Genomic DNA, 14,158 nt, shown 5'->3' with positions numbered 1-14,158 from the left:
CCTGTAGTGAGTGTCATCCATCTGCTGGTCAATAATCCGATACCCTACACTTTCGAAAAGAGGAAATCCCCATCAACTCTGTATCATCTTCCTTCTAGAGCAATGGTTGCCATGACGGGATCATGGAAGAGAAAATCGTAAAAGGTTACCCACAAACAGCCCAGCAGGATCAGGAGTGAACTACATCCACCTCCTCCAGGGCTCAAATTGGAAGAATCTAAAAACCAAATCTGGTTTAATTTCTGGATGTCAGGGCTTGTGCAGTTGGTAATTAAAGGTTGGACAACAGAATGACAAGCATGGCCACACACGCGTGGATACTGGAGCCCAAAGGAGGTGAATTCGGATCCTGCTCCTCTGCTTCTATTAGTTGTGTGACCCACTACGAGGGAGCTACCTCTCTGAGCCTCCGTTTCTTCCCCTGGACAATGGGTTCGATAACAGTATCAACCTTCCAGGACCATCTACGCACAGTGCAAGGGGCATACGAAGTCCTCCGTAAATCCTTATTAACAATAACAAACCGAGGACCTAGACCAGCTGCCTGCAAGAACCCAAGAAGACTACGAACTGCAAAATTTCATCCACGTCACTCAATGTCCTAACCAAATGGGCGACCCAGGAAGGAATGCTTTTGTTAGACAGCCTGGGTGACTCCCAGAGCACCCAATGACAAAGAAACCTCACCTTGGACTGGCTTTCTCTACTGAGACCCAGCCAGCTCCTATTTCCTTACAAATGCCCTCCTGACTTTATTTACCTCGTCAACAAACATTCTAGAGCATTACTAAGTGTATAAGACCAAGTATCTCGGAGAGGGCAAGTCTTTATAAGATCTTTATAAGACAAACCTCTCTGCCCTCATGGAGCTTCCAGTCTAGATTGGGAGGGATACCCACACACACAAAGGGACCACAGATGTTTTGGAACCATGAAGTACCCCCAGGAGGTGGGCAGACAGGGAGGGCAGTCAAGAAAGACTTCCTGGAGGAGGTGATGCCCAAGCTCAGCCTTAAGGATAGGTTTCGGGTAGGCAATGTAAAACGGCAGGCAGCATGGGGGCGAGGAAAGGAGGCAACAGATACAGAAGCAGGATGTATTTGCCAGGGGAAGGAGTGGGGCAGGGGCGTGGCCCAGCATGGAGGGGAAAGGTTTGTGTTGGACACATTGGACAACTGTGGGATACATGTGACCCTGAAATGAAGACACTGCCGTGTGCAGAAAAGCACACTGTAAAACTCAGGAGGCTCTTTCTGCTTCCAAATTTTCTTATAACTGGCACCTCGAGTCAGCAGGCTGCCACTCTCAAAGATCGTACTCTGACAAACTCAAAATACCCTCTGAACAGTTAACTAGCAAGTCTGAAATATTCTGCCAGGAGAAATATTTTTTGGTTGACCAAATGCGCCAAAGGTAAAACTGCTGCTAAAAAAGGAGCTGGGATTGGGCTTTCATTTCCACCAGGTGGTACCCCTAAAGACAGTAATGATGGTGATAATCATATAAGCGAACCAAGACACACACCTCTTTGTGCTTTGCAACTCTCTATCGTCTTGCCAAGATTTAGCTGGAATCTGCTGTGAATCTGCCCCTTGGGGGAGAGGAGAGAGACAGGAGCAGACTGCAGCTGGACAGACTCAGCCAGATCCATCAGGTCCATCTCGGCCTTGCTTCAATCTTGAAGACACCACCACCCCCTCGTGAGATCAGGCACTGGAGGGAAATAGCGAATAACGCTTATCACTTGGCTTCTTCTAGAAAACACCTTTTGAGCCCGGGAGGAGAAACCCTTAAATATCTCTATCGTTTACCCCAACAATATTACCTACTCGACAGCCTGGGCTAACTTGGACATAAGAGGCTGAGAGAACATTTGGCGGGTTTCTACTGAACTATCGCCTGGGTCACTTTCAATATGGACAATGCACAACCCCAGCCAGATGGTTGGTTTCCATGAAGCTCAGCATCACTGTGGATCCTCCATAGCCAAAGATTACACTACGTTCAACTTCAACAATAGCAGAAAAATGACACACTGAGTCTGGCCACTTTGCTTTGAACTTCAGGCTCAGATCAGCATGGGCTTGTAGCCTAGAGAGGTGCTGAGCCTCGCAGAGATAAAGCCTCACTGATAAAGATGGGGACCCCAACTCCTCATTTACCTAGAGAATTCATTCTTCGTCAACCTTGTCTGGAGGTCAAATTAAAGAAAGGGAAAATAGGAACTTCCCTGGTGGTACAGAGGTTAAACTCCATACTCCCAATGCAGGGGGCCCAGGTTGGATTTCTAGGCAGGGAACTAGATTCCACTTGCCCCGGCTAATAGTTCACATGCCACCAATGAAGGTCAAAGGTCGCGCGTCTCTCAAATAAGACCCCGCCTAACCAAATAAATATTTAAAGAAAGGGAAAACAAGACAGGCAGACACTCCAGCTGGTGTGCTGTACCTCCCTTTGGCTCCTGGTATCTATCTGAGGAATGGGGATCGATTAGTCTTGGACAGGAACCTGTGTCTTCTTGCTCAGGTAAGATGTCAACTCCTCCTCACACCAACTGCGGGCAAAGACCTCTGCTTAATGACTCAGGTCCGAAGGTCCTGCCTGCCCCTACCACCACCCCAACCCCCATGTCTGCGGGGTCTTTGTTTGACCAAGTTGGCCCAGATTCCCAAGGCTCTATGAGCATGCATTTCTTGAATTCCTTCCCCACCTCCTCTGCTGCCACCTCTCAGTTCAGTTCAGTTCAGTCGCTCAGTCGTGTCTGACTCTTTGCGACCCCATGAATCACAGCACGCCAGGCCTCCCTGTCCAGCACCAGCTCCCAGAGTTCACTCAAACTCATGTCCATCGAGTCGGCAATGCCACCCAGCCATCTCATTCTCTGTCATCCCCGTCTCCTCCTGCCCCCAATCCCTCCCAGCATCAGACTCTTTTCCAGTGAGTCAACTCGTCGCATGAGGTGGCCAAAGTATTGGACTTTCAGTTTTAGCATCAGTCCTTCCAATGAACACCCAGGATGGAGACCCCCAGAACATAACAAGGGAACAAAATGGTGGAAGTAGCAAAGGCCCAGAAAACAGTGAGAGACTCTGCAGGCAGGAAGCACGGTCTTTCATCCTGACATCACCTCCAATAGACCCGAACGCGCTTGGGGTCTGATAAGGGGTGCCAAGTTCCCCTGACTGATCCCCGAAAGCAGGTCAGAAAGGATGTAGGATCCCTCAAGGATCCATCAAGAATAAAGATTAGCCTCCTCTGAGCTGGTTCCACTGGCTATCAGCTCACTATCCGACTTCTCCCATCTCTTTGCTACCCCCACCCAGAATGTCACCTCCAACCACCAACCTGGTACAAAGACCAAGATACAGACCGAGTGCTGGACCGCAGGGCTCCTCCAAAGCCTTCATTCTCCCACTTAACGTGACCATTGCACTCCGCCCAGCACCCAAGAAGGGGGGCTGCTCCTAATACCACACACCAGAGATTTACTCTTTTAAGGGGCCACACGTAGTCACCCCAAAGCCCCATCCAACCCACTCATAGAAGACTGGAGCCACAAATCGCTCAAACTTCATTTATCAGCATAATGAGGGAAGATTAGGAATGGCTCTGTCCCAAGGGCACACTTGGGGTTGGCCACCAGGGATATTCCAAAAGGGAGTTTTCACAGCACACTGGGAAAGCATCCTGTCATTAAAGAAATCGCTCTACGAAAACTGACCCGAGTGTGCACACGTGCACGCATGTCTTTGTCTGGTGTGTGTGCACATATTGATCTGGGGCCCTTCAGAGAGCCTCTCAGGACTAGGAATGAAGATGCTTGCAAGGAGAATGGCTGAATGCTCAACTCCTTTAGAGGGGGAAGAATATTCATTCAATTTTACGGGAGAGACATTTTTCGAAGTGAACAGACACCACGAAAGAGGGATCAAAGAGCAAAAAAAAAAAAAAAAAAACTAGGAGGAGGAGGACTGAGGAACATAGAAAAGAGGAAGATCAAACTAAACAGCAGCTGAAATGAGAACATGACAGTAAAAGGAGAAAGACAGGAGGCCCATCTCATCATTTCTGCTCTCAGAAATGAGGAACCACTGCATTCCAAAGGGAAAACACAGGCAGCCTTTTCATGCATAAAGTTAGAAAAGAAGTTATCACACAAAAATACTTCCCATGAAGTGGAGTAGCAGGAGATGGTGGTGTTGCCCGTGTTACAGCAGGACATCCTGTTCTCTACAACATTCCTATGTGGTTAACAGATTCCACACTTCTGTTACCGAAAAACACAACTGACCATATCAGGTAGGGTTCAACCAATTTTTTCCATAAAGAGCCACAGAGTAAATGAACCTTTGCAGGAGTATAGCCTCTACTCCAAAAGTGCCATAACATAATGCGTGAAATACTGCATTCCAATAAAACTTTATTTACAAAAACAAGTTGGGGGCCAGATTTGGTCCACAGGTTGGAATGTGTGCCAGCCCCTGACTGCTAACCATGCCTTAACATTGAAATCGCTCCCTGTCCAGTCCAGAGGTTTAGAAAAATAACCCTGACTACTTGGCCCCACCTCCAGAGACTGACTTCACAGGCATGAGGGAAGGCTTGAGTGGTGGCCTTAAAAAGGTTCCTCGGGTGTTTCCAATTGGCCAGTAAGGCTGTAAGCCCTGTATTACACAGATGTTGTCTGTGAGTAAAGAAAATGCCTCATGATTTGTCTTAACCCTTGTGCACCTTGTATGAAACCTTGGGGTTCATACAAACAGATCTACACATCACCAAAATAATCAAGTATGAGCATGCGTGTGTACCTGTGTGTGTCTACACTGCATCTTTTGTTTGTTTGGTTTTGCTTTTGTTCTTGCATGTGTGCTCAGTCATGTCTGATTCTTTGCAACCACATGGAGTGCATCCCGCCAGGCTTCTCTGTCCATGAGACCTCCCAGGCTGGAATATTGGAATGGATTGCCATTTCCTTCTCCAGGGGGATCTTCTTGACCCAGGAATCTAACCCACGTCTCTGGCATTGGCAGGCGGAGTCTTTATCACGAAGCCACCTGGAAAGCCTAGAGTGCATGTGGCCTACCCATGTGTGTCTACAGTAAGTGCAATGTCTTAATTTTAGCCTAAAAACTGAATATTCATAATCAAGAGGAATGAAAAATAAAGCACTTCTTTTCACAAAATATGGGGTCAACGTGCTATTGTAATGTTTATTCTAATGAGAAACCACCAAAAGTCAGGGAGGGGATTGCTCTAGGGTCCCTGGGAATGGACCTTTAGGAGTTGAGTGTCACAAACTTTCAACAGTGTATGGACTCAACTGTCCTCCCCAGAGAGAAAAAGATGAGCTTCTCTTTCTCATTTGGCTCCTAGCAGCTTGTGCAGACAGTGTCAGACTTTATTTTTTCGGGGCTCCAAAATCACTGCAGATGCTGATTGCAGCCATGAAATTAAAAGACGCTTACTCCTTGGAAGGAAAGTCATGACCAACCTAGATAGTATATTAAAAAGCAGAGACATTACTTTGCCAACAAAGGTCCGTCTGGTCAAGGCTATGGTTTTTCCCGTGGCCATGTATGGACGTGAGAGTTGGACTATGAAGAAGGCTGATCGCCGAAGAATTGATGCTTTTAAACTGTGGTGCTGGAGAAGACTCTTGAGAGTCCCTTGGACTGTAAGAGATCCAATCAGTCCATTCTAGAGGAGATCAATCCTGGGTGTTCATTGGAGGGACTGATGCTAAAGCTGAAACAGCAATACTTTGGCCACCTCATGCGACGAGTTGACTCACTGGAAAAGACTCTGATGGTGGGAAGGATTGGGAGCGGGAGGAGAAAGGGATGACAGAGAATGAGATGGCTGCATGGCATCACCGACTCTATGGACATGAGTTTGCGTGAACTCCGGGAGTTGGTGCTGGACAGGGAAGCCTGGCGTGCTGTGATTCATGGGGTCGCAAAGAGTCAGACACGACTGAGCGACTGAACTGAACTGAACTGAGATTATCAGGACTCCTTCTGCCCTTCTATATCGGGAATATCTGCAGAATCCAACCTGGCTGTCAACATTTAAACTTCTCAGATGATAGGAAGACAGCTTAGGCTATAAATGCAAACCAGGGACTAAAAGAAAGAAGGAAAGAAAGAAACACACCCACTTTGGAGAAATGAGGCACCAACCTTACCTTGCCGATGGGAACATAAATCAGAACCACCCTTCAGAGGGCAATCTGGCAATATCTCTCCAAATATCAGCAGCACAGAGCCTGTGGCCCACGGCTCCACTTCTAGGACCATATCCTGTGGATTCACTCCCACCTGGGCAGAAGGGTCTTCATCGCAGCTGTTTCCAACAGCAAAAATAGAGAACTACTCAATACGTAAAGTGCCTGGATGAATAAGTTACCATTCACCTTTAAAGGGAAGAAAATACAGCCACTAAAATAACAGCGTGATAGCTCTGTGTGCAGTGAAATGGAAAGCCCATCTGTTTAATGAAAAGGAAAATAGTAAAGGACATTAGCGCTGGTGTAGGGGAGAAAATGAGGAAAGGAAATGCAGATACTAATATATGTGTTCTTGGGCTTCTCAGTGTGGACATTAGTGCCTTGCAGGTGGGAGTAAATGGCCAGGAGCAGTTCTGGCACTGCAAAATGTTTGACAGCAATCATGACCTCCACCCACTAGATGGCAGTAGCACTCACATCCCTGGGACAATAAAGGGTCCAGGGGATTCCCTGGTGGTTCTGTGGTTAAGACTCCATCTTCCAACTGAGGAAGCACAGGTTTGATCCCTGGGAATTAAGATCCCACATGAGACACACGGTGCAGCCCTCCCCTGGACTCCCTGTTCAAAAGTGTCTGGAGAATCCCAGGGATGGGGGATCCTGGTGGGCCGCCATCTGATGGGGTCGCACAGAGTTAAAACTGTCTCAGTTCAGTTCAGTCGCTCAGTCGTGTCCGACTCTCCGCGACCCCATGAATCACAGCACGCCAGGCCTCCCTGTCCATCACCAACTCCCGGAGTACACTCAAACCCATGTCCACAGAGTCAGTGATGCCATCCAGCCATCTCATTCTCGGTCGTCCCCTTCTCCTCCCGCCCCAAACCTTTCCCAGCATCAGAGTCTTCTCCAGTGAGTCAAGTCGTTGCATGAGGTGGCCAAAGTATTGCAGTTTCAGCTTTAGCATCAGTCCCTCCAATGAACATCCAGGATTGATCTCCCTTAGAATGGACTGGTTGGATCTCCTTGCAGTATAAGGAACTCTCAAGAGTCTTCTCCAACACCACAGTTCAAAAGCATCGATCCTTCGGCGATCAGACTTCTTCACAGTCCAACTCTCACCTCCATACATGACCACGGGAAAAACCATTGCCTTGACTAGACGGACCTTGTTTGGCAAAGTAATGTCTCTGCTTTTTAATATACTATCAAGGTTGGTCATAATCTAGACATTGTTAAGTGGGGCCCAGATCACCCAGACTGAGGTCGAAAAGAGCTTTCCAAGGAGACTAAATAGAGCCAACAAGGAAAGAGGATGGACCAAAAAAATAAAAGGCGCCAACACTGGTCACACTATTATTTTCACAGGTGGGGAGTGATAAAGAGGAACAGGTGATCAGAGGTTACAGGTATAGACTGGCTTTTCATTAATCATCTTTCGGTACTTTGACTTGGAGAAGGGGATGGCAATCTATGCCAGTATTCTTCTCTTAAGAATTCCCTGGACAGAAGAGCCTGGCAGGCTACAGACCATGGGATCCTACCTTGACTTCTTGTTCCCTGTGCATTCATTACATAGAAAAACATTTTTTTCTTCAATTGTGTGAATCCTCAAAAATCAGAACACACTAACGAACAGCCAAGCCAGCTTTGATGTATGATGGACTAAAATCCCACTACCTAAGGCTCCAGCCATAAAAGAAACAGCCATCAAAGCAAAATGTTTTAAGGGCACTTCCTATGTGGTCATTGATTAAGACCACGCTTTCACTACAGGGGGCACGGGTTCCATCTCTGGTCAGGGAGCTAAGATGCCATGAGTCACATCCCACCTCCAAAAAGTTTTAAAACAAAAATATAAACACTCCTTTATAAGTTAAAAGAAAAAAAAAACTCCTTTATTCAAAAGACACAGGCAGACTATAAAGAATGGTCTTGCAGGAGGCACAAGTTACTGGCTCCTTCAAACGAATAATATCTTTAAACAAGACACCCTGGAAGATGTTCTTGTCAGTCAGTAAAGCAGATATCTTTCTCACCTCATTCACTCTAAGAAAAAAAAAGAAAAATCAAGACAACAACTGGAAAACTGGGGTACCCAGACCTGCATCCAAGACCTCAAAGAATGCCTGGCTTCCAAAGTCTTGCTTTCTGCAGAGAAAAGCAAGGAGGCTGGTGACATTGACAGTGGAAGAATAAACAAGAAGAAAGTTTTCAGGTCTGAGGATTTCTGTTTTTCTTGAAAATTCAGGGTTGGACAGCACAAATTCAATGGGTGGGAGCTGCCCCCTTGAAAAAAAAGAGTACTTTGTTCTTCATTCCATTGCCATCCAAATCCTTATCTGACCCTTGATTCCTACAGCTGGGCCAACGAACCCTACAGCAGCAAGTGGTGAGAGCTCGTGAAAGTGAAAAGATGCCCTGTCCTGCAGCATTGCAGATCATTTGTCTTGGTTAAAAAGCTACATGGCAGACAGACCCAAATCTAAAGGCAAAACTCAACCACAAGCCATGTGTGATCCTGGGTAGGTAACTTTATTTCTCTGTGCAATGGGGCTATTACCTTACCTTGAAGGTTACTGTATATATTTTTTTAATAGTTTTCCCATACAGAGAGTAAAGTTCACTTTTTGGAGAATCCAGGAATCTTAACACCTGTGCAGATGCAAGTAAACACCAGGACAAAACAAATAGAATGCAGAACTGCCACACATGACTGGCAAAGAGGAAGGGTGACCGTGAGAATGCTTCTGTACAGCTTTCTTTTTGAGGGTGTGGAGGCGGGAGGAGAGTGTGAGAAAGCAAACCACACTGCTGAGAACTAGGAGTGAACCTGAGGGGCCCAGACTGGTCCTTGCCTGTTCAAATAAGGAGCTCCCACCAGCCAACCTGAGCTGGAGCCCCTCAAGCCACTGTCCCATCACTTCTGGGTTGCAAGACCAGGTGACTGTGATAAACAAGGCCTCAGCCTCAGTGGGGACTGAGACTCACTCCAACTCCACCACCTCTGTCTCTACAATCCCATCCCTGGGGCCCCCTCTCCAGTTCTCAGTTCCTCCCTCTGAAAATGGTCTATGCTGATGTCAGATTGATAATATTCTTGGGAGCAATCAAGGGGGAGAAGCTGTATACGGTCTGCAAAAACAAGACCCGGAGTTGACTGTGGATCATCATCAGATCATCAGCTTCTCATGGAAAAAATTCAGGCTTAAACTAAACGGGGCAGAGTGGGGTGTGGGTAGAGGGCAGAAACTCTAGGCCAGCCAGGTACAACTTGAATCAAATCCCCTCTGAATATGCGGTGGAGGTGACAAATCGTTTCAAGGGTTTAGATCTAGTAAAAAGAGTGCCTCAAGTACTGTGGAAGGAGATCCAAAATATTGTACAGCGAACAAACCCATCCCAAAGAAAAATAAAAGCACGAAGGCAAAGTGATTGTCTGAGGAGGGTTTACACATAGCTGTGGAAAGGAGAGAAGCAAAAAGCTTGACGAAAACGCAAAGGTACCCCAACTAAGTGCAGAGTTCCAGAGAATAGCAAGGAGAGACAAGCAGGGCTTCTTCAATAAACAATGCAAAGGAATAGAAGAAAACAACAGAAGGGGAAAGACTGGAGCTCTCTTCAAGAAAACTGGAAATATCCAAAGAACATTTCATCCAAAGATAGGCACAAAAAAGGACAGAAACCATAAAGGCCGAAAAGAAGCAGAAGAGATCAAGATGCGATGGAAAGAATATATAGAGGTGTAGAAAAAAAAGGCCTAAACGACCCAGATAAGCACCCTTCACCTTCCCAGAGCCAGACATTCAGGAGTGTGAAATCAAGTAAGATGATGGAATTCCAGCAGAGCTACTTAAAATCCTAAAAGACAATGGTATCAAGGTGCTGCACTCAAGACGTCAGCAAATCTGGAAAACCTAATAACAGCCACGGGCCTGGAAAAGGTCAATCCTTTTCCCAATTTCCAAGAAGGGTAGGACGAAAGAACGTTCAAACCACGGCACAATTGTGCTCATCTCCCACGCTAATAAAGTTATGCTCAAAATCCTTCATGCTAGGCTTCAGCATTACATGAACTGAGAAATTCCAGATGTTCAAGGTGGGCTTAGGAACATCAGAGGAACCAGATCTCAAGTTGTCACCATTGGCTGGATCACAGAAATAGCAAGTTAACTCCAGAGAAACCTCTACCTCTTTTTCACTGACCACTCTATAAAGTCTTTGGTTGTGTTGATCATAACAGATTGTGGAAAACTCTTAAAGAGGTGGCAATACAGGACCATCTTTACCTGGATCCTGAGAGACCTGTAGGCAGGTCAGGAAGCAACAGTTAGAACCAGGTATGGAACAATTGCTTGGTTCAGGATTGAGAAAGGATGACAAGGCTGTTGATTGTCATCTTGCTTATTGAACTTAAGTTCATGCATAGCACTTCATGAGAAATGCCAGGCTGGATGAGTTGCAACCCCAAATCATGATTGCTGGGAGAAATGTCAACCACCTAAGATATGCATATGAATACCCCTCTAATGACAGTAAACGAACAGGGACTAAAGAACCTCTTCATGGGGGTGAAGGAGGACAGTTCAAACGCAGGCATAAAACTCATTATAAAAACCCAGATCACAGTATCCGATTCCATCACTTCATGGCAAATAGAAGGGGGAAAGGGGAAAGCTGTGCCAGATTTCCTCTTCTTGAGCTCTAAAATCACTGCAGATGGTGACGGAAGCCATCAAATTAGAAAAAACGTATTGGCAGGAAAGCTATGACAAACCTAGACAGTGTGTAAAAAGGCAAAGCTATCACTTTTCTGACAAAGGTCCAAAGAGTCGAAGCTATGGTCTTTCTAGTAGTCACATATGGTTTTCAGAGATGGACCAAAAAGGAGGCAGAACACCAAAGAACTGATGCTTTCTGAACTGTGGGCCTGGAGAACTCCTGACAGTCCCTTGGACAGCAAGGAGACCAAGCCAGTCAATGTTCAAGGAAATCAACCCTAAATACTCATCGGAAGGACTGCTGCTGAAGCTGAAGCTCTAATACTTTGGCCACCCGATGTGAAGAGCCAACTCACTGGAAAAGACCCTGATGCTGGGAAAGACTGAAGGCAGAAGGTGAAGCCGGAGACAAGGATGAGATGGTTGGGTGGCATCACCGATGCAGTGGATATGAACCTGGACAAACTCCGGGAGATGGTGGAGGACAGGGAGACCTGGCGTGCTGCCATCCACAGCTTCACAAAGTGTCAGACACATCTTGGCCACTGAGCCACCGCAAGGGTGTGTCCTAATTTCATTCTTTTACTTTTAGCTGTCAAAATTTTTCCAGTATCACTTTTAAAAGAAATGATCTTTTCTCCCTTGCATATTGCTGCCTCCTTTGTTGTAGATTAGGGGACCATTTGGGCATGAGTTTATCTCCGGGTTTTCTATCGTGTTCCATTGGACTATATTCCTGTTTCTGTCTCAGTTCCATGCCGCACTGATTACTATCAGTTCAGTTCAGTTCAGTCGCTCAGTCGTGTCCGACTCTCTGCGACTCCATGAATCACAGCAGGCCAGGCCTCCCTGTCCATCACCAACTCCCGGAGTTCACTCAAACTCACGTCCACAGAGTCGGTGATGCCATCCAGCTATCCCATTCTCTGTCGTCCGCTTTTCCTTCCGCTCCCACCCTTTCCCAGCCTGAGTCTTTTCCAGTGAGTCAACCTGTCACATGAGGCGGCCAAAGTACTGCAGTTTCAGCTTTAGCATCAGTCCTTCCAATGAACACCCAGGATTGATCTCCTTTTGTAGTAAAGGCTGAAGTCACGGGGTCTGAATCCTACAGCTCTTCTTTTTCTCTCTCAAGACAGCATGGTTCTTTAAGGGCTTCTCTATTTCCATACAAGTTTGAAAAAATTTTTTTTCTATTATCTGTGAAAAATGCCATTGGTAATTTCATAGGAATGGCACTGAATCTGTAAACTGCATTTTGCGGTGTAGCCCTTTTCATAATATTGATTCTTCCAGTACACGAGAATGGTATATCTCTCCATATCTTTGTGTCACCTTTGTTTCATCCATGCCTTATTATTTTCTGTGCACCAGTCTCTTCCCAGCCTAGGCAGGTTTATTCCCAGGAATTTTACTCTTCTTGTGGCCATGGTGAATGGGATTGCTTCCTTAGTTTCTATTTTTGATGTTTTGTTGTTATTGTATAGGAAAGCAAGAGTTTTCCGTGTGTTAATTTTGTATCCAGCAACTTCCCTAAAGTCCTTAATTAGTTCTAGTCATTTCCTGGTGGCATCTTTGGTTTCTCTGGGCATGGTATCACATCATGGGCAAACAGTGTCAGTTTCACCTCTTTTTCAGTTTGTTTGAAAATGGTTTTCTTCTTTTCCTCTGATTGCTGTCACTCGGAGTCCCAAGACTATACTGAATAACAATGGTGAGAGTGGGCATCTTTGTCTTATTCTAAACCTTAGGGGACATGCTTTTACCATTGGGGATCATGTTTGCAGTGGATTTATCCATATGTGGTAGCCGTTATTAGCATGAAGAAGATTCCCTCTGATCCCACTGCCTGAACAGGTTTTCCCGTACACCCATCATAAATGGGTGTTGGATTTTGTCAAAAGTGTTTGCGTTTTTATCCTAAATAGTTTCAAGAGCTCTCCTTGGAAAACTTAGTTATCTTTCAGTGTTCTTTCTTCCTTTTGCCCCCTGATGCAAAGAGCTGACTCATTAGGAAATGCCCTGATGCTGGGAAAGATTGAAGGTAAAAGGAGAAGTGGTCAGCAGATGATGAGATGGTTCAGTAACATCACCAAACCCAAGGACATGAATCTGAACAAATTCTGGGAGACAGGGAAGGGAAGTCTGGCAGGCTAGAGTCCATGGGGTTCCAAAGAGTTGGGTATGGCTTACTGACTGAACAACAACACAAATTCTCTCCTTCTGTGATTCACTCTTGACTACTTCCTTTCCTAACGCACTTCACCCTATCCATATCTCAATTATGCTAATTTCACTCCTTATCATGCTTTAGATTCAGCCACATATCACTGTCTTTTTTGCCACCCACCTGGCACCAAATGTGGGATTTCTCAACTTCAGATGACTCAGTGGTCTCCTATCCATCCTCTAGCATGCACATATTTCAATCGGACACTGTCTACCTTGCTACAATCAGAGAAAATTGTCACTCACCAGCTAAGCCATGTGACAGGAAGCAAGATCTTGAGAAGAGCCTACGAGGACTCTGGATTCTAACTTATTCTCGATCTTCACGTTGTTCCTTTAACTCTATTCCTCAATCACACTGAACTTTCAGTCTGTGCTCGGTTCTCCTCGGTCTCACCGTCTGTGCCTATGCCATTCCTTCTGCATCCATTGCTTTTTCCTTTTTGTTAATGCCTATGAGACCTTATTTTAACTTCCTCATGCAGCTGTTTCTGACTTTACAGATTGTTAAATAGATCACTACTTCAGATTGACCTGTTCGATGTGCTTTGATAGTCTTCGCTGACTGGAACAGACGGTCATCTCCCAAGTCTATTTCGCTTGGGATTTTATTCGATTCTCTTCTGGAGTAGAGGCCTGTTTTTGAAACATATAACCTAAATAATGGAATCGATAAGAAACATGGTTTTTTTAAACTTACTAATCTTAATAAACTTAATAAACTCTGGACTCAAAGACAGATTATTGAGATCCTATCCCTCCAAAAAAGAAGTATATTGTTTACAAGTTAAAACCAACACCTTTGGGAGGATAGAAGATGGCGGAGGAATAGGATGGGGCGACCACTTTCTCCCCCACAAATTCAGCGAAAGAACATTCGAACGCTGAGTAAATCCCACAAAACAACTTCTGAATGTCCGCAGAAGACATCAGGCACCCAGAAAAGCAGCCCATTGTCTTCTAAAGGAGGTAGGAAAGAGTATAAAAG

This window comes from Moschus berezovskii, chromosome Y (assembly GCF_049115385.1).
Source record: "Moschus berezovskii isolate FMDL1 chromosome Y, NW_MosBer_1.0, whole genome shotgun sequence".
NCBI lineage: Eukaryota > Metazoa > Chordata > Mammalia > Artiodactyla > Moschidae > Moschus > Moschus berezovskii.
The sequence above is the reverse complement of the archived record's forward strand: the minus strand, read 5'-3'. Positions refer to the sequence as shown.